At 42.5% G+C, this 22,790-nt stretch overlaps 2 non-coding genes across 2 annotated transcripts; one reads left to right on the top strand and one right to left on the bottom strand.

Moving 5' to 3' along the window:
- Window positions 1-7,787: 7,787 nt before the first annotated feature.
- Window positions 7,788-7,860, bottom strand: TRNAM-CAU (transfer RNA methionine (anticodon CAU)). The gene has a single exon. It is a non-coding gene; the product is annotated as a tRNA-Met (tRNA).
- Window positions 7,861-17,324: 9,464 nt separating this feature from the next.
- On the top strand, window positions 17,325-17,397 carry TRNAM-CAU (transfer RNA methionine (anticodon CAU)). The gene has a single exon. It is a non-coding gene; the product is annotated as a tRNA-Met (tRNA).
- The last annotated feature ends 5,393 nt before the right edge of the window (window positions 17,398-22,790 follow it).

The raw sequence follows: 22,790 nt of genomic DNA, 5'->3' as shown, positions 1-22,790 counted from the left end.
CTTGAAGGATCAATCGATAAAAAGATACTTGGGCTTATTTCTAGGTTTGTGTTCTTAAAAAGTGATGCATTCAACAGAGCATTTGAGGTAACTGCTAATTAGGGACGGTACTTCCTTCTCTTTCATCTAATGGGAGAGTGAAATCAGATTAGAACTAGGGCTTTCCTAATGAGATCTTTTCTCTCTTTCTCAGGATCTCGACTCAGATTGAAAAAGCAGAGGATGGTCACTGCCTTCCAGGTCTGAGGCTGCCTCCCAGAAACTTCATTCCTCGCTTCGCCTTGGTAGGGAACTTCCCGGAGGTGTTTGAAAAGCTGGAAACTTAAGTGGGACATGGAACGATATTTGTGTCCCGGTTATAAAAATAGGCAGAAAAGACAAATGTGGTGTGGGGGAATGAGCTCAAGCGGTAGAGCGCTTGCTTAGCATGCAAGAGGTAGCAGGATCGACGCCTGCACTCTCCAGCTTCTTTTAATCCCTAGGCTACCAATGGTATCTGGTAAATACTTTCAGCGGATTTATCGCTCTTTATTTAACTCAGTTTCATCTTGTTATGTACATCTTTTTTTTTTTTAAGGAAATTATACATAGTATTCCATGCAAAAGCGAAAAAGGAAGCGATTAGTCACAAGTGAGTTTTGCCAATACAGGTTTTGGGGCTTCAGCTCGAAGTCAATACAATGTATTTTTGTGGGGAAATCAAACTTTAGCCTTTTGGGTACAAAATATGAGGAACAGCCTGGAAATAGTGTCAGGAGGCAAAAGCAGGAGACTTGAATGTGCCAACCTTTTGCTTTTATTCACATTGACAACACATGGTCAGGTAGAGGATGAAAACGTGTCTTCTATCAGATTATGTGAGAGTTGGCCAGGCTCCCACCTTCACTTATACTCCTTCCTTACCTCTCTCCTGTGTAGGCGAGAGAGGTAAGGAGAGAGGTAAGGAAGGAGTATAAGTGAAGGTGGGAGCTGGCATATTAACTCTAGTGGTCGGATACACTCTCACTAAGAAAAGTGACATTTATTCCTTCTACTCATCTCTCTGAAAGCTCGTTCTGACAAAAATGTGCTCAAAATAAATGGGGACCTAGGTCTTCCTCTAATTTCCAAGATGAACCAAAATGTAAAAAAATGTATTTTTGAAATTGCAACACTATCCCCTATTTAAAGAAACTACATGAGGCGCTGTATTAACAACACATATGTTGACTAGCTCAACTGGCCCAAGCAGAGCTCAGAATGCTGGAGAGAGTGGTCTTTGGATAGATGACTCCAGGAAGCTCTTGTAGGTCCCTGGGACGTGCCCCTCTTTCCATCCTTCTTTCTTTCCCATCACTCAAATCTCTCTCTGACACCATTTGACTTCTCAGCATTGCCCTTTGTTAATCGTAATAGAAAGACAATGTTATTGATTACATGTTTTTCTATTTTATCTTCTTATTCAAAAATGATCTCAAAAATGAATGTCATAAATAATAAACATGTTGTTGAATTTTTGTCCCATAGGAGCAGCCTCTTTCATTCTCAGGATGTGCACTCCTGATAAACTGGGACCGTGAAGGAGGGACCTGAAGCTGCCCCAAACCACCTGCAGTTCCATGAAGGCCATGCCTCCACCCACTAATCACTCTGAAAGTAGTGTCCCTCCACTCTTCCCCAACCACATTTCCTTTTCAGGCAAAAACATTTCTATGGGTTTGTTAGACCCTAGCTTCTAATCCTTTCTTCAGTCTTTACTGATCTGAAGCCACTCTCTCCTTTGAGGCTTCTAAATTATCTGTATAGCCTTTCTCCATTCGGCAAATTTTCATCAGGCAAAAATCCTACTTGACGCTAGTTATACTCAGAGTAAAATAACTATGTTCCTGTCTTAAATGAGAATTCTTCACAGGTGGAAAGCAGATTTGGAATCCACTACAACTCCAAGGCAGTGGAGCTAATGTAGCCTCCCCTGGGCTACAGGGGAAGCCTTCTTCTGTGGGCCCGGGAATTGAAGAACTAGACAGGCATAAGAAGGACAAGTGTGGTGCCCAATGGAGCAAGAGAAGGGGGGAGGAAGGTGACAGGGAAGGGAAATGGCAGGAGAAGCACCTACACAGCAGACACGGTGTAGCCTGCATCTGTTTTTCCTTTTGGCTGAGAGATCCCTGAGCTCTGTGGTGACAATTTTCCATAATTTTTCACATAAAAAAATGAAGATTATAAACTATTTCTAGGCATTTTACCTGCATTACTATTAATATGTGTACAGCATCTAAAATAGGGCCTAGACGGCAATTGCACAGTACTATTACTTGCTATTGTTGTGGCACTTTCTATGTGGATCACTGGCCTCATCCACTGTGCCTGGTGCTGAAGAAGTGCTTCAGGAATGAATCCACAGATTGAGATGAAAATTCTCAAGCTTTCTCTTTCTCAACTCCTCCAAGGTTCCCCATCACTTTCTGAGTCCTGCAGGAGGAAAGTGCTATTGAAGATGCGGCGCGTATGGCGTGAAGTTCTGGGGCTGGGAGAAGCTGCCCCACTACTTCCGGGCGGCCTTGCCTGCAGGGAGCAGGTGAGGATCACAGCACTAGAGCGGGCTGGAATAGCTGTGCCCGCAAGCCAGGCAGTTCCGGGTGGTGCTTCTCCAACTGGAACGTGCTCTCTACTTCCGAGAGATGAAGAAGGCGAAATTGGGAAGTGAGGAGAGAGGTCTCCCTCATGACCTATTTTGGAAATCCGTATTCTTCACACTCTCAGGCTCGTAGAACTTTGCCCAAGGCAGTATCTGAGAAGCTCCGCCCTCAATCTTGTCCTGCCAGGGATTTGGCGGCCCAAAGTACCGGCAGGCTCCTGATAACCAGGAAAATGGGTGGGGTGTGGTGTATCCTCAATGGGGGATTAGCTCAGGCGGTAGAGCGCTCGCTTAGCATGCGAGAGGTAGCGGGATCGACGCCCGCATTCTCCAGTTCCTTGTCCGGTTTATGTCTCTTGGTTTGTATACCCGCTTCTTTCTCCTGTTGACAACGGCGGTGCTTCTCACCTGGGAGAAGATCAGAGGAACCTGCCCCCTCCCCCGATCACGTGTTTTACTGCTCCCCATGTAAGAGTCTTGTTGCCCCTGCTTCCATCCTCCCACGTTTTCCACTCCTGCCACAGGTTTGGCACTTCTAGCTACTCAGGTCTCAATGCAAATTTCCCGTCTTTAGACAAGTACAGCTAAAAGTGATGCCCACACGATCTCTCAATTCCTACTACATCTTCACAAATATCGTCTCCTCCAGAAAGCATGTCTTTAAGTTACTGGTTTGTTTTTCTCTCCCCTAGAGTGGGAGCTTCCTGAGTACCGAAACGCTGTCTATGTACACTGTGTTCAACTCGCTTCATCCCCATGTGTAGAGTTAAGGTTCTGTAAAATACGGTTACTGCCTTGAACAGGTAAGGAAACAGGGAGATCAAAGACAGGGCAATATTTAAAAACATTATCCTGCCACATTTCTCAAATCTTAATAATAGCATTCACTAATGTTTTTGGTTTTTCTTTGTGCTTTCTCCATATCCCCTTATTATTATTTTTTTTTTACATTTGGCTGACCATTTTACACTTCTTTTTCAAATGACCAATCAGATTTTGCAATTTTCTAGTTAATTCCTGTGTTTCCTTCACCATTCTATTTTCTTTTTTTTTTTCTTTTTCTTTTTTGTTTCGGGCTGCTGCTGCTGCTGCTGCTGCTGCTGCTGCTGCTGCTGCTGCTGCTGCTGCTGCTGCTTCTGCTTCTTCTTCTTCTTCTTCTTCTTCTTCTTCTTCTTCTTCTTCTTCTTCTTCTTACTTCTTATATATAATGCACTGATTTCTTCTCATGTTTTGTAACTTGGGTATTAAAAGGTGTAATTTAAAATGAGAAAGCAGTTTCTACAGAATCCTTAGAAATATGTCATTATAAGTCCCCATTTTCATTATATTCTAAGGAGCTTGAAGATATACTTTTGATTCTTTTCTAAACTGTGCATTCGAGAATTAATCTCTTCTTGTTTACTTTTATGTTCATTCTTTCAATGTTATTTTCTAATTTTTGTGTATCATTTTGTTTATCAACACATAAATATATACATTCACATAAGTATACGAGTTATATATACATGTATTCATGAATGGCAGCTGAAACACACATTAGTGCTAATATTGGTGACTAAAAGTTGGAGAACCAGACATTATGTACCTCATAAAGCGAAGCAATGGAAAGTGCACAAGCCCACCTATCAAATTGTCTTGTTGAAAGATTTGAGGCTGAATCTAAGTGAGCCTCTACTTGTAACTACCAGTTTACAAGAAATAGAGTAGATGAAGAAACATGTCAAGGGGCAGGAAATAGATACAATGAAATAAATACAACATAGAGGTGTTTCTAAGGATAAAAGGCCCAGTTCCTTCAACAATTAACTGGCATTAACTCTTTATGATACTATAAGGGTAAATATATGGCATTATACATTTGTTAAAAAAAAAAAAACCCAGGATGTATAACACAAAGAGCAAACTGTAATGTAAACTGTGGACTTCAGTTAACAATAATGTATTAGTACAACTGGTTTACCAGTTGTAACAAGTGTACCATACTGATGCAAGATGTTAATAATAGGGAAAATTGTAAGAGAGGGAGAGTGATGGAGTTTATGGAAATTCTATCTATTCTGATCAATTTTTCTTTAAACCCAGAACTTCTCTAAAAAATAATGTCTATCAATTAAAAAAAATAATATCCATAAAAGAAAGACCAGGGACCTTTTATGGATGAAAAGAGTCTTAAAAAACATAAAAATCTGTAGCTTTTACTTTATTATTTATAATCAGCCATTAAGAGAATTTTTTTTTGTATGGGTGACAATCAGAAAAAAAAGTTAATATTAGATCATATTTATGATCTATTACCAATTTCTTAACAACAAGTACATACACACATGCAAACACGGCCCTAAAATTTCCTAGTTCTCTCAAGCTATTGATTTCATCCTTATCTCTGCTGCTGAGTTCAAGAAAGTGAAATGTGTAGTGGGTATCTCTCCTTTCCAACCTTCCTTCCAGTTCACGACCTAGTGCTGTCCACTTGCATGGGATGTTTCTTTTCCATCACAATGCTCTGAGATAACTAAGTCAAGGGAAGTTTGTGCAGCCCTCCAGACCCTCCAGATTTCAAAGGAAAGCCCACCGCTGCTGGTCTGGGGGAGCTGATGGCCTATTCATGGATGAGATGGACTAAGGACAGTGGGAAGCACAATGGACCAACAGCATTGTTGGAGGCGACTGCGTGAGGAAGCAGGAGCCTAAACAACACTCTCCAGATACTGCGTGAACACTGTCTCCAGAGGGGTCTTGTAGCATCAAAAATTAAAGCTAAATGTTGATTTCTTTCTGGTAATTATTTTGTTCAGCAACCTGGAAAAACGAACAAAAAATATCTCATTCCCTTTCCTATCTAAAGTCTGAAATATTTAATTAAAATGATAAAATTTTAAAAAGTGCTTATTAGGCCAGGCTCGGTGGGAGGCCGAGGTGGGGGGCTGGGGCGGGGGGGGGGGGGCGGGGGAAAATCACTGGAGGCCAGGAGTTTGAGACCAGCCTGGCCAACATGGCGAAACCCCGTCTCTACTAAAAATACAAAATTAGCTGGGCGTGGTAGCGCACGCCTGTAATCCCAGCTACTCCGGAGGCTGAGGCAGGAGAATCGCTTGAACCTGGAAGGTGGAGGTTACAGTGGATCGACATCGTACCACTGCACTCTCAAAAAAAAAAAAAGTCTTTATTGAAAGTTTCAAACTTAAAAGTGCTCTCACATATAAATAAAATCATTTTCTCTATATACATGGTTTTTGCAAGTGTACATGTCTAGACACCCTAGGAATGGTGGTGCCGTGGTGTGAACGTGGAGCCTGGAATGGCCAGCCCCAAAACCTCCTCCTCATCAACTGTTGACTCGTCAACAGTCAGTCAGTAATCAAAACTTCCTTAAAATACAAGAGCCGCAGAACATTCCGGGATATCTGTGCTACTTAACCTGGCAGTTCCTACTGTGTCTTGCCCCCGGTGTGACGTGCTCTCTTCCATGAAATTAATAACTGCGAACTGTAATGGGAACAAGGCACTTGATTGTCTCCGCACTCTTGCCCAAAGCGTTCTCTGAGATGTTTGGTAGTTATTTGGGTCCTTACTTGACCTTCGTGGCCTTAAAACAAAGGGAACATGGCATTTGTGAATCTGAAAGACTTGTGATAATTTTCTCATTTCCTCCTGGCTGTGTGCATCACCCTGAGTTTGCGGAGGGATCAGCCCTTTTTCAGAGCCCCCTCACGTCCTGAGTATCATCCTCAGAATGTGGGGCTTGGGCTCAATTTGAAGAGGGTGTGAGGGAGAGCCAAAATGCAGGGATTGTCCCACAGTGCAGTCCTGCTTTGTAAATCCCTTCCTCTGACTAGCTTGATTTTAGTCTCTGAGGATGGATGGGGTGGGATGGCTTTTCAGTACTTTCTGCTGAGACATTTTTGTATATTCATTTCTCTCTCAAGGAGCCTCTGTAACAAAAGAGAAAAAACTGTCTCGGGTTCTGTGTGTGGCACATGAGTTTGAAGGATTTCTGAGACTATTGTTCAGGACTGGCGTTACAGATGAAATATAGATTCAGGACCAGTGACGATGGGATCCTTGGCAGACGGACATAATGCCTCGTTAAGGACAGACTGCCCACCACTCTCTTTCTTTCTCTCTTTCCGAAATCATTTTCTATAAATTCCACTGGGTATCAGAACCTTCCTTAGGCTGACTGGCGCTTCGCAGTCTCCTCTCCAAGCCCGGATCTATTCCCCAAAATTCTCTCGTTCATGCTTCTAGCTTCTCTTCTTAGCTTCTCTAGGTTCGCGTCATCGGCTTTCCTTGTTTCCCAGGTTGAATCCCCAGTTCCGAGCGGCTCCTGTAACAGGGAGTGGGAGCCCACCCTCCCACTCGCCGTGCAGCACTCTGCATCTCTGAGAAGAAATTGACCACCCCAGCCCAGCACAGATTTTCTTCGTCTTTGAGCACCTGCTCGGAGTTCCCGCCCCTCGTCGCTCCTTGGTTTTCCCTCATTGCCTACATAGAGTCTGTTGGATGTCGGTCAAGGTATCCCCAGCCCCTGCCATGGGAACCGTTTGGGGAAAAACAGACCTGATTTATTTATACTTCAAAGATGCCCAATGATTCCCTGTCGTCTGTGTACCATAAAAATAAAAACAGATAAAAATAAGAAGATCAATGTATTCGACATCTACACCCAGGCGTACAGCTCTCAGATGATCAACTGGGAAGCGACTGTTGCCCACCCAGAGGGAAGAAAGGAGCAAAGCCGGAGGATGAGGACGCGGACCCTGCAGGCTGCTGCCTCCCAAGTGAGCGGGTTACAAATTCCGCTAACCCCAGCCCGCCACCACGCTATTGGCTATTTGAGGCATGTGGGGGATTCTTCCGGACTAGAAGTCTTGTGTTCCACCTGGTTTTTCGGGACCACTCAACATTCCTGAGCTCCATCCCTGCCAAGGTGGAGCCAGCACAGGACTGCAGGCGGAGTCTCCAGACTCATCCAGAAACAGCCACTGCGCGGAGCCGGGAGCGCGTGTCAAACGAGCACCCACAGACAGTCACTGTGGGAAAGCTCTGGGCCCGACAAGATTTCACTTGCTTGATATTTCAGAAAAGAAGGAATTATACCCCGGCAGTAAAGGGAATGTGGGTTACAGCCATAACAAGTACCAGGAAAATAAGCTTTCCTTGCAAAAGCTGCCCTCTCTGAGGCTCGAACTCAGGACCTTCAGATTATGAGACTGACGCGCTGCCCACTGCGCTAAGAGGACGACGAAGTACAACACCACGCCAGATTCCACAGGAATTTCCTAATTTCTTTCCCCAGGCGGGTTATTTTGGGACTTCAGTTTTCTTCGCCCAAGGTCGCTAGTTCTCCCAGATTATCTCCAATAGGCACGCGTAGGATCCTTTTTAGCCCATCGGAAGAACCGCACACTTGGAAGCCATAGTGTACTGAACAATTATGCCTGACCTCATTCTCTATTGATCTGGATCTTCGTCCCCTCAGATATATTAGGCAATATTAACTGTCCAGTTTCCTTAGTTGGAATAGCGGGCTTTCACTAAATGCTAGTTGAATGAATGACAAGCTCCCAAACATGCCTGCAGTTTACACTTACCTCTCTTAATTTAAATTTGCATTTCCACTTATGTCACCTGAGATAGTCCCCTCAAAATATCACCAACTGATTTTATGATGAGTCTTCATGTTTTCTTCACCTCTATGTTGCAAATACTCTATTAAAGATTTTATTTCCGTAATTTCATTTAGTCCAATTTATTTATTTATTTATTTGCCATAAATCTATACATCATTATCCCCATCTTACTGATGAAACTGAGGCTCAGCAGAACTAAATCCACAGCTGATAAGGGGCAAAACCAGATCTTGAAAGCAGATTTTGTTTTCCAAAAAGTGTGCTGCCCCCTTTCTCCCTCTAGATCATGTAATCTCCCCTTTTCCTCTCCACACCACCACACTCATTTGTTAAGCAAATAGCTATAGAATTTTAGATTCGTTGGTCCATTCAACAAACTTTAATTCACCACCTGCCATGTACCCGGCATTTATGTTCTAGATTTCCAAGGCATCCTTGGCCCTTTATCCCTCACATCCCTACAAACACCTTAAATCATCAGTTCTCAAAGTGCGGTGCCCAGACCCACCACATAATTCTTGAGGACACATTCCATTTCAGGTACTGTGCTACCTGAAGGCTTTGAGGATTCAGAAGAAATTGAGCCATCCCTGACCTCAGGAGCTGACAGGACAAACTGTCCTATCTGGTCCAGTTCCTATACTCTCAAACTTCCGGATTCTTATAAATGCATCTTTCTAAATATTTTATTTTGATACTGTAACTCCCATTCTGCACTAGTTTGCTAGGGCTGCCATAATAAATATCACAGACTGAGTGGCTTAACCAACAGAAAATTTTCTCAGTTCTGGAGGCTAGAAGGGTTGTTAGCTTTGGTTTCTCCTGAGGCCTCTCTCCTTGGCTCGCAGATGGTCACTTACCTTCTTGCTATATTCTCCCACGGTCTCTCTCTCTACACATATTTCCATCTTTTCTTACAAGAACACCTATTGGGAGTTAGGGTTTCGACATGAATTTGATGACAGGTGTGGCGGGACAAAATTCCACCATAACAGGCTGAAAGTTGTTTACATTTTCACCTTCATATTTGCAGTAGACTTTGTTACTGGAAAGCACTACTTGCTTTTTTTTTTTTTTTAACAAGTATTTTAAAGCCCCTTAATTAAACAGACCATATACCTTTCCTTATCTAGGAATTCCCATTCCAGTGCCTGGTCCACACATCCATTATTTCTCCTCATCTCCATTCCTCAAGGCCCATTCTTGATTCTTTCATTCTTATTTGAAAGAATGTAGCATGGAGGAATGTAGCATACTAGTTTTTCCCTCGGAATTGCATGACTCATTGTCAGTAACTATCTTATGGTTTTTGCTGTTATGACATTTAGTATGGATGTGTGCTATCTTTCATTAATATCCTCCATCTAGTAGTCACTGTTTCCATAAGGAAGCGCAGCCAGTGTGAACTACAGTCCAAAACCTCACATATGCATAGACTGGTTATGTAGTCTAAAGAAATTCCTGGCTCTGAGTCCTAATTCTGAAGGTAGTGGTAAACTTCAGTCCTTTGGTGTCTTATTCACTTAGGTTCATGCCAAGCTTATGGGGCCCAATGCAGGTCCCAGGAAAAGGAGGGAGGGATGTAATGCTAAACCTGTTCCTATTTCTACCCTCCAGGTTTGTTGTTTTGTTGTTTGTTTTTCAGGTGGAAGCTCAACAGCATCCATGCCGTGGGTGATTGATGCTATGTTTCTCTAATGTTAGCAGTATCTTTTTCTAATGAACTCTCTCCTTGATGATCTCTTGTCATCTGTCTTGGCCAATGTCAGTAAGGGGTTTGCATGTAAAAATGCTCATAGGTACTTGAGATGTTCATCTTTTCCTCCTTGTTTGGGTGAATTGTTTCTTTCTTAATTTAGGGAAGTCCCTTCTCTCCATTTTCATATTCCAAGCCAATATGCTTCTCTTAAAAAACCTCTCCTTCATGCTACAGCGTCTCCAGACTCTTTTCAGGTCTTGGCTTAGATCTTTGAGGGGAAATTTTTGCAACAACTACTTTCTGCTTTGCTGCACACCTCCATTTAAGCTCAAATACAGACCCAAAATGATAAAATATATATATATATATATACATTTGCATCTCCAGATATATACCTCAGTGCAAATAGAAAACTGTGGACAATAGAGCAGTGATTATCTGCTTTCTGCTCTGGTTTTGTACAGTCTTTATGTAGTAATTTGTTGAAAGCAGATAAGTGGGAGCTATAGGCCAGAACAGGACATTATTCTATGAGAATAATTGGGGCACATGAAATTTATGATTTATTCATAGAATACATACTTTTTATTTTATTTGCCATTTCTAAATAGAAGTTACATCTCATTTGCACTCATACTCAGAAATCGGAAATGTTGGGAGGAAAGCTGAGGCAGGGCTTGCATGTCTGACATAATGTAAAAGAGTCTTGGAACATGTCCTGATTCCAGGGTCTAAAACCCCTCGTGGCCTTTGGAACACCAAACTCTGTGCTAAAGGGTGGAAGGCTGCCCTGCCACACCACAATCTAAGCCCAGGGCATACAACCCCTCATGGCCTGGATGGAATCCAGGGCTCAGGGTATAAAACCCCTCGTGGCCTCTGGAATGTGTCTAGACTTGCTGGCTCCTTGCTTCTAGCACTCCCAGGATCATAAAACAATTGTATCTTAAACTAGAAGAACATGTTCCCCATTATCTCAAGTAGCAGAACGTGTTCCATATGCTCAAAGGAAATGCTAAACCATCACAGCTATAGCTCATGCGCTTGATGCACTGCTTCCTTTCAACCCCCACATCCTCACCACCTGCTTCTTTTTTGATCACCAATAAATAGTGTGGGCTTCCAGAGCTTGGGGCCTTTGCAGCCTCCACACTAGCTTGGGCCCCTTGGACCCACTTTATGCACTCTTAAACTTGTCTTGTCTCATTCCTTTGACTCTGCCGGACTTCGTAGCCCCCACGGCCTGGGGTTGGGTCTGGCCATCCCAACAGGAAATGCCAAGTGGCTTCTTTATATTACGCACTACTATGGTTTGAATACCCCCTTCAAACCTCATGTTGAAATTTGATCCCTAATGTTAGAGGTGGGACCTAGTAGAAGGCATTTGGGTCATGAATAGATGAATGCCCTCCTTCTGGGGTGAGCGTGTTCTCACTCTATTAGCTGTTAGAGCTGGTTGTTAAAAAGAGCTTGGCACCTCTCCCCCAACTTGCCTCCTCTCTTGCCATGTGACCTCTGCACAAACTAGCTCCCCTTCAACTTCTGCCATGAATGGAAGTAGTCTCCAGGCCCTCACCAGGTGTAGATGCTGGTGCCAAGCTTCATGTACGGTCTGCAGAACTGTGAGCCAAATAAGCCATTTTTTCTTTATAAATTACCCAGTCTCAGGTGTTCCTTTTAGCAACACAAAGTAGACTAAGGTGTGTACATTTGTCTACATTTTTGTACTTGTCAAATGTGGTTAGAATACCAAATGAGGTACTGCCTCACAGATCCCTGAGATGTCATTACTTGGCATAACAAAATCATAATATAGATATCATAATAATGCATAAGCAGACAGGAAAAAATCATAATAATAACAAAACTCATTAAGGGATAGCCACGTAAGTTTATCAGTTAGTTCTCTCTAAACTCTGTAATATGAATGTGGCCAATCTCTGGGATTTAATAATACAAAAAATATGTTTTGGTCTCCCAGTGTCATTTTAATCTTATTCAGTAGGATATATTCTTTCCCTACCTCCATATGAAGACATACACAATTTTATGCCTCATCCCAGGCAATACAGTCTCAGTCTCAAAGTTAAGATGCTGAGCTCCATGTAACACTCTAAAATTTAAACTTGACAGAAAGACCAGATCTCTTCCTTTACCTACTGGGGCTGTTGAGTCAGCTAGAACTATTTGGATAGTTTTCTAAGGAAAATGTTTCATCTCTCTTTTCTTACCCTAACATTCTACCATTTGTTAACCACTGTTCTGAGACTTCTGTGTTTCAGTTGTGGTGGAAGATGAGTTAAAGCCAGGGAGGGGTGGTGGGGAGAATAATAAAGTTCTTACTTTTAAATGGTGTTGTCATTAGCCAGTGTCATGCTTTCCATTCAGCTGTTTGAATACGAACAATTTTTTTAATACGATCCATGATTGTGGATTCTCATGTGCATTTCCCTTGATGATGATGTACTCTCCTGTACCCCCTTCTTTATGACTGCTTTTCCAGCCACTGCAAAACTCAAAGCTTCCTTTTGCTTCTTTTTCCTTAGCTACGTTCATCCTTCCACACAGCCCACTGGGACTGGCTCAAAGTTGACCTCATGCTAGTGCTCCCTCTCTCCTGATTCCCACACCTGTCTTGTGGGAAAGGCCTACATCTGGTTGTCCCTGAAAAGCCCTGGGACTACAGGCCAATCCCAATATAGAAGGAACTTCAGGCAGTCAATCTGCCCATTTCTCCCCTTTACATTTCTCATGCATCTAACTACCGTATCTCCCATATTTTGGTGCCAGTGATTGAACTTGTTGGCACCTGTATTAGTCCATTGTCACACTGCTATAAAGAACTACTGGAGACTGGGTAATTTATGAAGAAAAGAGGTTTCATTGACCCACAGTGCCACAGGCTGTATAGGAAGCATGGCTGGGAGGCCTCAAGAAACTTACAATTCATGGCGGAAGGCGAAGGAGAAGCAAGCATGCCTTACCATGGCAGAGTCGGAGAGAAAGAGCGAAGGGGAAAGTGTTACACACTTTTCAACAACCAGATCTCAGGAGAACTCACTCATTGTCATGAGAACAGCATGAGGGAAATCTGTCTGGAACAGGTTTGTGAACCCATTGAGGTGTTCATCCAGTGCTGTTTCAGAGAAATCTCTATTTCAATCTATTCCTATACATTAGTTACTGAAAAACAACAGACAATCACAAAAACAAGTTGACCTTTTTGTGATCCTTGAGCCCAGTTGCGAAGGGCCCTCGTGACCGGGCCTCATGCCAAGCAACTCGTTACAAAAAGAACTAGGGTTCCAGACTGGGCTGAAGCTTCATGAGACTTCTCCTCGTCTGTGCGCAGACAGGTGGCCAACTCTGGAGCCCAGGCTGTTGCTTCCCGGTCTGTTGGTGAATCCTCCATAGTCTGGTGAGTGTACATATATATGTGTATATATATATATGTCTTTTTCCTTCCCATTGCAATTTGCTTATTATATCAGTCTGCTTATTATTTCAATTTGCTTACTATATCATTTGCTTATTATATCTGCATTGCCATTTACGTGGGATAAAGGTTCTTTACCCTTAAAGGTATTGTGTGTGTGTCTTTTCTTCTCCCCTTACACGTCTTCCACACAGAACATGTACACATGTATCTACAGGTGCATGTGTGTATGTAGACGTGATTGCACCTGTGTTTATGTATACATGTCTGTGTACACCACATGCATGTGTAAATGTATGTGTACACGTGTATGCATGTGTGTATGCATACAGGCATGTACACATATGCACAAAGGTATCTACACATACATGTGTATACATGCATGCATGCATGTTTATGTATACATGCATGTACACCGTATGTATGTGTGTATGCGTGTGTGTATTTGCGGACGCATATGCATATGCATACATGCATGTACTTGCATGTGCACACGTAGCTGCACATTCACCTGAGTGTGTATACATGTATATACACGTGTGTGCATGTGTGAGTGTGTACAGATATGTACACATGCATGTGCAAATGCATGTGGGTGTGTGTGCATGGATGTATGTGTATCCATGTATTGTGTACACAGTATGCATGCATGTATGTGTGTAGATATATGTGCAGATACACATGTGCTTACATGTCTGCATGCATGTGTGTGCATGTGTATGTGTTTACCTACTTACGTGTGTATGCACGTGTGTACTCATGCATGCGCACACATATGCGTACATGTATGCATTGTGCACATGTGTGCACATATGTTTGTATGAATAATGTATATATACATACACGTATACACCATGTATACCAGCCTACAAATGCATCTGTGCACACACGTGAAAGCATGTGTATGCCTGAATACAAGTGTCCATATTTATGTGTGCACATCCACACATACATGTCTACACACACACGTGTGCACACATGCATGTGCACACACAAAAATTTGTGTGCAAATACATGCATGCACTCACATGCATGCATGACATATATGTGTACATGGATATGTGGGTATACCTGCATGTGCATACACACGTGCACTTGCATACACACATGCACCCATAATACATGTATATATACACACATGTTTACACACAAAAGCACGATGCATACATGTACTCAAACATATATGTGCATACGCACGTACTTGTGCATACAAATGCACATGTCTACCCACACATGCATTCAGACGTCTGTGCACATGTATACATACACTTATACGTACAAACATAGAAACACATATACACTCATACATGTGTGCACACTCGCATACGTACACACATGCATGTGTACAAATACATGTGTGCGTCTGCATGCATTTGGGCATATTCATTGATTGTGTACAGAGTATGTATGTGTGCATGTATGTGTGTATACGCATATGTGTAGATGCATATGTGTACGTTAACATGCATGTACACTCATGTAAACATGCATCAACACATTTGTACACGTATTTATTCGTGTATCAGGTTTGTATACACGTACCTAAACATGCATGCGAGCATTCGTGCATGTATGTACACGGGAATGCATATGTGTATGCATACGTGTATGTACACATATAAGCACAGGCATCTACACGTGTGCATGCACACCTATGTGCACACTTATGTATACATGTATGTGCACGTGCATAAATGCATTAAGAAAGAAACAATTCACCCAAACAAGGAGGAAAAGATGAACATCTCAAGTACCTATGAGCATTTTTACATGCAGACCCCTTACTGACATTGGCCAAGACAGATGACAAGAGATCATCAAGGAGAGAGTTCATTAGAAAAAGATACTGCTAACATTAGAGAAACATAGCATCAATCACCCACGGCATGGATGCTGTTGAGCTTCCACCTGAAAAACAAACAACAACAACAACAAACCTGGAGGGTAGAAATAGGAACAGGTTTAGCATTACATCCCTCCCTCCTTTTCCTGGGACCTGCATTGGGCCCCATAAGCTTGGCGTGAACCTAAGTGAATAAGACACCAAAGGACTGAAGTTTACCACTACCTTCAGAATTAGGACTCAGAGCCAGGAATTTCTTTAGACTACATAACCAGTCTATGCATATGTGAGGTTTTGGACTGTAGTTCACACTGGCTGCGCTTCCTTATGGAAACACTGACTACTAGATGGAGGATATTAATGAAAGATAGCGCACATCCATACTAAATGTCATAACAGCAAAAACCATAAGATAGTTACTGACAATGAGTCATGCAATTCCGAGGGAAAAACTAGTATGCTACGTTCCTCCATGCTACATTCTTTCAAATAAAAATGAAAGAATCAAGAATGGGCCTTGAAGAATGAAGATGAGGAGAAATAATGGGTGTGTGGACCGCGCATTGGAGTGGGAATTCCTAGATAAGGAAAGGCATATGGTCTGTTTAATTAAGGGGCTTTAAAATACTTGTTAAAAAAAAAAAAAGCAAGTAGTGCTTTCCAGTAACAAAGTCTACTGCAAATATGAAGGTGGAAATTTAAACAACTTTGAGCCTGTTATGGTGGAATTTTGTCCTGCCCCACGCGTTACCAAATTCATGTCGAAACCCTAAATCCCAATAGGCGTTCTTATAAGAAAAGATGGAAATATGTGTAGAGAGAGAGACCATGCAAGAATACAGCAAGAAGGTAAGTGACCATCTGCGAGCCAAGGAGAGAGGCCTCAGGAGAAACCAAAGCTAACAACTCTTCTAGCCTCCAGAACTGAGAAAATTTTCTGTTGGTTAAGCCACTCAGTCTGTGATATTTATTATGGCAGCCCTAGCAAACTAGTACAGAGTGGGAGTCAAAGTATCAAAATAAAATATTTAGGAAGATGCATTTATAAGAATCGGAAGTTTGAGAGTATAGGAACTGGACCAGATAGGACAGTTTGTCCTGTCAGCTCCTGAGGTCAGGGATGGCTCAATTTCTTCTGAATCCTCAAAGCCTTCAGGTAGCACAGTACCTGAAATGGAATGTGTCCTCGAGAATTATGTGGTGGGTCTGGGCACCGCACTTCGAGAACTAATGATTTAAGGTGTTTGTAGGGATGTGAGGGATAAAGGGCCAAGGATGCCTTGGAAATCTAGAACATAAATGCCGGGTACATGGCAGGTAGTGAATTAAAGTTTGTTGAATGGACCAACGAATCTAAAATTCTATAGCTATTTGCTTAACAAATGAGTGTGGTGGTGTGGAGAGGAAAAGGGGAGATTACATGATCTAGAGGGAGAAAGGGGGCAGCACACTTTTTGGAAAACAAAATCTGCTTTCAAGATCTGGTTTTGCCCCTTATCAGCTGTGGATTTAGTTCTGCTGAGCCTCAGTTTCATCAGTAACATGGGGATAATGATGTATAGATTTATGGCAAATAAATAAATAAATTGGACTAAATGAAATTATGGGACTAAAATCTTTAATAGAGTATTTGCAACATAGAGGTGAAGAAAACATGAAGACTCATCATAAAATCAGTTGGTGATATTTTGAGGGGACTATCTCAGGCGACATAAGTGGAAATGCAAATTTAAATTAAGAGAGGTAAGTGTAAACTGCAGGCATGTTTGGGAGCTTGTCATTCATTCAACTAGCATTTAGTGAAAGCCCGCTATTCCAACTAAGGAGACTGTGGACAGTAATTATTGTGTAATATATCTGAGGGGACGAAGATCCAGATCAATAGAGAATGAGGTCAGGCATAATTGTTCAGTACACTATGGCTTCGGATTGTGAGGTTCTTCCGATGGGCTAAAAAGGAGGCTACGCGTGCCTATTGGAAATAATCTGGGAGAACTAGCGACCTTGGGCGAAGAAAACTGAAGTCCCAAAATAACCCGCCTGGGGAAAGAAATTAGGAAATTCCTGTGGAATCTGGCGTGGTGTTGCACTTCGTCGTCCTCTTAGCGCAGTGGGCAGCGCGTCAGTCTCATAATCTGAAGGTCCTGAGTTCGAGCCTCAGAGAGGGCAGCTTTTGCAAGGAACGCTTACCTTCCTGGTACGTGTTATAGCTGTAATCCACACTCCCTTTACAGCGGGGGTAATCCACACTCCCTTTACAGCGGGGGTATAATTCCTTCTTTTCTAAAATATCAAGCATGTGGAATTGTGTCCGGCCCAGAGCTTTCCCACAGTAGCTGTCTAGGGGTGCGCTTTCGACACGCGCTCCCGGCTCCGCGCAGTGGCTGTTTCTGGATGAGTCTGGAGACTCCGCCTGCAGTCCTGTGCTGGCTCCACCTTGGCAGGGGTGGAGCTCAGGAATGTTGAGTGGTCCCGAAAATCCAGGTGGAACACAAGACTTCTAGTCCGGGAAAAAAAACCCCACATGCCTCAAATAGCCAATAGCGTGGTGGGGGGCTGGGGTTAGCGGAATTTGTAACCCGCTCACTTGGGAGGCAGCGGCCTGCAGGATCCACGTCTGCATTCTCCAGCTTTGTTCCTTTCTTCCCTCTGGGTGGGCTACCTTCGCTTCCCAGTTGATCACCTCAAAGCTGTACGCCTGGGTGCAGATGTCGAATACATTGATCTTCTTATTTTTATCTGTTTTTATTTTTATGGTACACAGACGACAGGGAATCATTGGGCATCTTTGAAGTATAATAAATCGGAACTGTTTTTCCCCAAATGGTTCCCATGGCAGGGGCTGGCGATACCTTGACCGACATCCAACAGACTGTATGTAGTCGATGAGGGAAAATCAAGGAGCGACGAGGGGCAGGAACTCCGAGCAGGTGCTCAAAGAAAATCTGTGCTGCGCTGGGCTGGGGTGGTCACTTTCTTCTCAGAGATGCAGAGTGCTACAGGGCGAGTGGGAGGGTGGGCTCCCACTCCCTGTTACAGGAGCCGAGGGAAGTTAATTTTATGACAAGAAGACCTCTCCGCTTCTCGTAACTGGGGATTCAACCTCGGAAAAAAGGAAAGCCGATGACGCGAACCTAGAGAAGCTAAAAAGAGAAGCTAGAAGCAGGAACGAGAGACTTTTGGGGAGCAGATCCGGGCTTGGAGAGGAAATTGCAAAGCGTCAGTCAGCCGAAGGAAGGTTCTGATACCCAGCGGAATTTATAGAAAATAAATTCAGAAACAGAGAAAGAAGGAGAGTGGTGGGCAGTCTGTCCTTAACGAGGTGTTATATCCGCCTGTCAGGGATCCCATCGTCGCTGGTCCTGAATCTAATTGGCGTTTAATCTGTAACGCCAGTCCTGAACGACAGTCTGAGAAATCTTTCAAACTCATGTGCCACACACAGAAACCGAGATACTTTTTTCTCTATTGTTATAGAGGCTCCTTGAGAGAGAAATGAATATACAAAAATGTCTCAGCAGAAAGTACTGAAAAGCAATCTGTGGGGAAAAGAAAGAGAGATCAGACTGTTACTGTGTCTATGTCGGAAGAAGTAGACAAAGAGACTCCATTTTGCTCTGTACTAAGAAAAATTCTTTTGCCTTGAGATGCTGTTAATCTGTAACCCTACCCCCAACCCTGTGCTCGCAGAAACATGTGCTGTGTCGACTCAAGGTTTAATGGATTTAGGGCTATGCAGGATGTGTTTGTTAAACAAATGCTTGAAGGCAGCATGCTTGTTAAAACTCATCACCACTCCCTAATCTCAAGTACCCAGGGACACAAAACACTGTGGAAGGCCGCAGGGACCTCTGCCTAGGAAAGCCAGGTATTGTCCAAGATTTCTCCCCATGTGATATTCTGAAATATGGCCTGGTGGGAAGGGAAAGACCTGACCGTCCCCCAGCCCGACAGCCCTAAAGGGTCTGTGCTGAGGAGGATTAGTAAAAGAGGAAGTCCTCTTTGCAGTTGAGATAAGAGGAAGGCATCTGTCTCCTGCTCGTCCCTGGGCAATGGAATGTCTTGGTGTAAAACCCGATTGTATATTCTATCTACTGAGATAGGAGAAAACCGCCTTACGGCTGGAGGTGAGACATGCTGGCTGCAGTACTGCTCTTTAATGCACTGAGATGTTTATGTATGTGCACATCAAAGCACAGCACTTTTTTCTTAACCTTGTATATGATACAGAGACATTTGTTCACATGTTTTCCTGCTGACCCTTTCCGCACCACTACCTTGTTGTCCTGCCACATCCCCCTCTCCGAGATGGTAGGGATAATGATCAATAAATACTGAGGGAACTCAGAGACCCGGGCGGCGCGGGTCCTCCGTAAGCTGAACACCGGTCCCCTGGGCCCACTTTTCTTTCTCTATACTTTGTCTCTGTGTCTCTTCTCTCAGTCTCTCGTCCCACCCGACGAGAAACGCCCACAGGTGTGGAGGGACAGGCCACCCTTTCACGATCCCACCCCATCCATTCTCAGAGCCTAAAATCAAGCTAGTCAGAGGAAGGGATTTACAGAGCGGGACTGCATTGTGGGACAATCCCTGCATTTTGGCTCTCCCTCACACCCTCTTCAGATTGGGCCCAAGCCTCACATTCTGAGGATGATACTCAGGACATGAGGGCGCCCTGAAAAAGGGCTGATCCCTCCGCAAACTCAGAGTGAGGCACACAGCCTGGAGGAAATGAGAAAATTATCACAAGTCTTTCAGATTCACAAATGCCATGTTCCCTTTGTTTTAAGGCCACGAAGGTCAAGTAAGGACCCAAATAACTACCAGACATCTCAGAACGCTTTGGGTAAGAGTGCGGAGACAATTGCCTTGTTCCCATTACAGTTTGCAGTTATTAATTTCATGAAAGAGAGCAAGTCACACCGGGGGCAAGACACAGTAGGAACTGCCAGATTAAGTAGCACAGATATCCCGGAATGTTCTGCGGCTCTTGTATTTTAAGGAAGTTTTGATTACTGACTGACTGTTGATGAGTCAACAGTTGATGAGGAGGAGGTTTTGGGGCTGGCCATTCCAGGCTCCACGTTCACACCACGGCACCACCATTCCTAGGGTGTCTAGACATGTATAAGTGCAAAAACCGTGTATGTAGAGAAAATGATTTATTTATATGACACAGCACTTGTAAGTTTAAAAATTTCAATAAACACTTTTTTTTTTTGAGACTGCAGTGGTGTGATCTTGCTTCACTGTAACCTCCACCTTCCAGGTTCAAGCGATTCTCCTGCCTCAGCCTCCTGGGTAGCTGGGATTACAGGCGTGTACTACTACGTCCAGCTAATTTTGTATTTTTAGTAGAGACGGGGTCTCGCCGTGTTGGCCAGGCTGGTCTCAAACTCCTGGCCTCCAGTGATTCCCCCGCCCCCGCCTCGGCCTCTCACCGAGCCTGGCCTAATAAGCACTTTTTTTAAGTTTTATCATTTTAATTAAATATTTCAGGCTTTAAATAGGAAAGGGAATGAGATAATTTTTGTTCGTTTTTCCAGGTTGCTGAACAAAATAATTACCAGAAAGAAATCAACATTTAGCTTTAATTTTTGATGCTACAAGACCCCTCTGGAGACAGTGTTCACGCAGTATCTGGAGAGTGTTGTTTAGGCTCCTGCTTCCTCACGCAGTCGCCTCCAACAATGCTGTTGGTCCATTGTGCTTCCCACTGTCCTTAGTCCATCTCATCCATGAATAGGCCATCAGCTCCCCCAGACCAGCAGCAGTGGGCTTTCCTTTGAAATCTGGAGGGTCTGGAGGGCTGCACAAACTTCCCTTGACTTAGTTATCTCAGAGCATTGTGATGGAAAAGAAACATCCCATGCAAGTGGACAGCACTAGGTCGTGAACTGGAAGGAAGGTTGGAAAGGAGAGATACCCACTACACATTTCACTTTCTTGAACTCAGCAGCAGAGATAAGGATGAAATCAATAGCTTGAGAGAACTAGGAAATTTTAGGGCCGTGTTTGCATGTGTGTATGTACCTATTGTTAACAAATTGGTAATAGATCATAAATATGATCTAATATTAACTTTTTTTCTGATTGTCAGCCATACAAAAAAATTTCTCCTAATGTCTGATTATAAATAATAAAGTAAAAGCTACAGATTTTTATGTTTTTTAAGACTCTTTTCACCCATAAAAGGTCCCTGGTCTTTCTTCCATTGATATTATTTTTTAAAATTGATAGACATTATTTTTTAGAGAAGTTCTGGGTTTAAAGAAAAATTGATCAGAATAGATAGAATTTCCATAAACTCCATCACTCTCCCTCTCTTACAATTTTCCCTATTATTAACATCTTGCATCAGTGTGGTGCATTTGTTACAATTGGTAAACCAGTAATTATCAATACATTATTGTTAACTGAAGTCCACAGTTTACATTACAGTTTGCTCTTTGTGTTATACATCCTGGGTTTTTTTTTAAACAAAGGTATAATGACATATATTTACCCTTATAGTATCATAAAGAGTTAATGCCAGTTAATTGTTGAAGGAACTGGGCCTTTTATCCTTAGAAACACCTCTATGTTGTATTTATTTCATTGTATCTATTTCCTGCCCCTTGACATGTTTCTTCATCTACTCTATTTCTTGTAAACTGGTAGTTACAAGTAGAGGCTCACTTAGATTCAGCTTCAAATCTTTTAACAAGACAATTTGATAGGTGGGCTTGTGCACTTTCCATTGCTTCACTTTATGAGGTACATAACGTCTGGTTCTCCAACTTTTAGTCACCAATATTAGCACTAATATGTGTTTCAGCTGCCATTCATAAATACATGTATATATAACTCATATATTTATGTGAATATATATATTTATGTGTTGATAAATAAAATGATACACAAAAATTAGAAAATAACATTGAAAGACTGAACATAAAAGTAAACAAGAAGAGATTAACTCTTGAATGCACAGTTTAGAAAAGAATCAAAAGTATATCTTCGAGCTCCTTAGAATATAATGAAAATGGGGGCTTATAACGACATATTTCTAAGGATTCTGTAGAAACTGCTTTCTCATTTTAAATTGTACCTTTAAATACCCAAGTTACAAAACATTAGAAGAAATCAATGCATCAAATATAAGAAGTAAGAAAAAGAAGAAGCAGAAGCAGAAGCAGAAGGAGAAGGAGAAGAAGAAGAAGAGGAGGAAGAAGAAGAAGAAGAAGAAGAAGAAGAAGAAGAAGAAGAAGAAGAAGAAGAAGAAGAAGAAGAAGACGGTAGCCCAAAAGAAAACCAGAAAATAGAATGGTGAAGGAAACACAGGAATTAACTAGAAAATTGGAAAATCTGCTTGGTCATTTGAAAACAAATGGAAAATTGTCAGTCAAATGTCAATAATAATAATAATAATAAAAAGGGGCTATGGAGAAAGCACAAAGGAAAACCAAAAAACATTAGTGAATGCTATTATTAAGATTTTAGAAATGTGGCAGGATAATTTTTTTAAGTATTGCTTTGTGTTTGATCTCCGTTTCCTTATATTACTCACCTCATCTGTTCAA

Source organism: Pan troglodytes, chromosome 5 (genome assembly GCF_028858775.2).
Source record: "Pan troglodytes isolate AG18354 chromosome 5, NHGRI_mPanTro3-v2.0_pri, whole genome shotgun sequence".
In the NCBI taxonomy this organism is placed as follows: Eukaryota; Metazoa; Chordata; class Mammalia; order Primates; family Hominidae; genus Pan; species Pan troglodytes.
The sequence above is the reverse complement of the archived record's forward strand: the minus strand, read 5'-3'. Positions and strand labels throughout refer to the sequence as shown.